This window comes from Silurus meridionalis, chromosome 25 (genome assembly GCF_014805685.1).
Source record: "Silurus meridionalis isolate SWU-2019-XX chromosome 25, ASM1480568v1, whole genome shotgun sequence".
In the NCBI taxonomy this organism is placed as follows: domain Eukaryota; kingdom Metazoa; phylum Chordata; class Actinopteri; order Siluriformes; family Siluridae; genus Silurus; species Silurus meridionalis.
The window spans coordinates 475001-478405 of record NC_060908.1 but is presented as its reverse complement, the minus strand read 5'-3'; the positions used below and the strand labels follow the sequence as shown (position 1 = coordinate 478405).

The 3405-nt window shown below is 38.3% G+C and overlaps 1 protein-coding gene across 2 annotated transcripts in view; it reads right to left on the bottom strand.

Annotated features, from left to right (window-relative positions):
* Positions 1-389: 389 nt before the first annotated feature.
* Positions 390-3405, bottom strand: part of LOC124378999 (neuronal migration protein doublecortin-like) — a 27737-nt gene continuing 24721 nt past the window's right edge. For both annotated transcript variants that reach the window (XM_046838974.1, XM_046838975.1), the window contains exon 7: positions 390-3405. This exon is cut by the window's right edge and continues 200 nt beyond it. The gene's annotated coding sequence lies outside the window, so the exon portion shown is untranslated.

The window sequence follows — 3405 nt, the reverse complement described above, 5'->3', positions numbered from 1 at the left end:
ACAGACCAGCACACACACACACACACACTGTTAATGACACCAACCCCTTCATCAGAGCCAGAGACGCCTCGCTCACAGACTCTGCAGCTTTCAGCAGACCAGAACAGAAAAGTAAAAGAATAATAAACGACCTGTAGTAACCCCTCTGTCCCTCACAAACAACTGCTTTTACATTTGTATTAAATATTATTTATAAATGTAATGTTAATGACCTTCAGGTTCTTGTGACCTGAGAATGATGTAGTGAAATAAAACGAGATCTCAGTGTCCTGACAGCCGGCGTCCAGGGGCCGCTGATCGCCATGGCAACAATGATGACGACGACGACAAGCTCGACGTGTCAAATCACCAGGATGGTTAAAAGGAAAATGAAGAATTGAAAATTGCCATTTGAATAACAGCTCATTTTTTATTGAAAATCGATAGATGATACACAGAATGACACCGAAACAAGTCACGATGATACAGCAGGAAATACATCATCATCATCATCATCATCATCATTAGAGAGGAAGTTAAAAATTCATCCCCAAACCAAAGGGAGCAAAAAGTGTGTGTGTGTGTGTGTGTGTGTGTGTGTGTGTGTGTGTGTGTGTGTGTGTGTGTGTGTGTGAGAAGAGAAAATTTGTGCACCTAAAATTCTACAAAACCAACACCAGAGAGAGAGAAAGAGCAAGAAAATAACAAATATAGATAAAGACAGAGAGTGACAGATCAGGAGAGAGAGAGAGAGAGAGAGAGAGAGAGAGAGAGAGAGAGAGAGAAATAGAGAGAGATGGTGAGAGACAGAGACAGAGATGAATATTTTATGAGACAGAAATGTGGAGGTGGGAGATTAGTGGTGAAGGTATTGGACTTTGGATCCAGAGGTTGTGAGTTCGAATCCCAGTCACACCAAGCTGCCACTCTTGGGCCCCTGAGCAAGGCCCTTAGCCCCATAACTGCTCAGGTGTATGAATGAGATAAATGTAATGTTGCTCTGGATATGAGGATCAGATCCCGAAAATGTAAAAGTAGATATAATGAGAGAGACAGATCAGGAGAAAGAAAGAAAGAAAGATAGAGAGAGAAACAGAATGAGAGGGTATGAGACAGATTAATAAAAGAGAGAGAGATTTATAGACTTTGATTAATGTATAAAGGAGAAGAAAAGGCACCACAGGAGGTGAGACGGGTTACACTTCACTGTAATCAGGTGTGTGTTGATTAATCGCTTCACCGTATAAACCAGATTAGAATTTTCGTTTAAAAACGCATCATTTCCACGTGTTTTGGCCTCCGGTCCCCAAAGCACTTTTTGAAAACGCTCTCTGAAGTGGACACATTTTAAAAAACGCCGTTTTGACGTCACAGTGTTGCTTTCGAAAGCGATGAAGCATTTTTGTGACGCCGCCGTCCCTCGACTTGCCGAGACGCTTCAAAGAGCCGAAGAGTAAAAACCGGCGGGAAGAAAAACACAAGTATGTTGTGAACATGCGCAGAACAGAGACGGGAGCGAAAACAAAAGCAAAGACACGGAGCGTTTTTTTAAACGAAGACACGTTTTGTTTTCTAATTTAAAATGCTGATGAATCGAGGTTTATAATGAAGGCGATGTGCAGGTGATGTATCGCAACACACTTTATAATAAACCGCAGTCCACCTGATGGAGCAACTGCTACAAACACCGTGAGAAATGACTAATTCTGCACAATTATACGGATTTATTGAAACAGCAAGTGGTTATGACATCATACCATTATACACAAGGCTGTGTGTGTGAGTGTGTGTGTGTGTGTGTGTGTGTGTGTGTGTGTGTGTGTGTGTGCGCTAAGCGATTTATACAGTAATGTCGCATCCTAACATCAGATAAAAATATGAATCGTTGTTATAAAAATGAAGAGTTAACAGCAGTGATCATGATGATGAGTGTTATTTTTTATATTTATATGAACTTCAGATCAGATTAGTGTCCTGAATCAAATCCAATCAAATCCAAGTGTAATATGAATTTCATCTAATTTTAACAATGTGATTCGTATCACCAGTACAGAACTGTCAGGATTCCCGTGATTTTGCTCGTTCAGAGAGAGAACACCACCATGCATCATAACCAAGAAAAAGATCTTTTGTCCCAAATGTTTTCAGTTACAGAAAGTCGATTTTTTATTTTTTATTTTTTCCGATTTAACGCAAGTTTCTAACTCTAGAGTGCGACTCATGCTGATATTTACACCACCACCAGAACGTGAAAAAAAAATCCTTCAACCTTTCTAACCCTCACATGACTTTGGCTTTCTTCTCATAATATCCTCTCTTCATCGCAAAATCCCTCGTTCGAGAAAAAAATCATAGATTATAAAAAGGTGACATTTTTTTTCTTGGGGAAATGAATGTGCTTATTATTGACTAAAGGGTCCAAATCTTATGGCTTTGGTTGGACAAATTCCTGTTTTTTTATAAATTTTTTACATTTTTTCTATTTTTATTTATTTTTTTTTTACCATTTACTTTAACATGAAAGAACATCTAAACTTTTTCCCTCAGATTTCATAAACATGCGGTGGAGATGCTGAATAAACACAGAGTGGGCGTGGCCATGGGCGTGGCCGTGGGTCAGAACTCGGCATGTGCTGATAATCAGTAATGTGATCTTTAACGAGAGCTTGTTTTGATTAACAGTCTAATTTGTGAAATTCACTTCACGAATCTCGCTTATTAGCCTCCTGCCAGCTCATGTCAGTTGTTTCAATCATGGTTACGCTAACTAACAAGCTGACAATCTGAGCAAACGAACATTATAGGAAAAAAGCTACATGTAGCTACAGTACTGTGATAAAATCGTAACCCTGTTATCGCGAAAATTCTGAAAATGGCGTTTAATTCAGCACATGCCCAGTCAGGACTGAAATAAAAAAAACCTGCTTTCATTTAGATTTTTTTTTTAAGCACAACAAGTTATTAAACACAGCGAGAGTTACAAAAAGATTAATAAAAAGGTTTTTTTTACTTATAGGACTCGTTTGCTGCTCGGAATTCGCAGAACCAAGCGCTGAAAGAATGGTTCATTTTTTTCAATGATAAAGTGACAAATCATCAAAGCAAAAAAAAAAAAAAGTCAGAAATAGAATTCTACACGCTGATATGAAATGCAATCGCAACTTCACACATTTAATATCAGGGATTTCTCTTCTCTGTTTGTTTTTTTAAAAGATCGCTGTGAAAAATGCACAAAAGGACTGAAACTGCGTAGAAACCCAGATGCTCGAGTCGTTCGTGATCGCCGTGTATACGCCCTGCATATACACAACATTAAAAAATATTATTACAAAAAAAAAAAAAAAAAGCAGACTTCAAGAAAGGTGCTGGAAAATGGATGTGACGAATTCACAAGCAGCAAAAAAAAAAAAAATTGAATCACAGAAA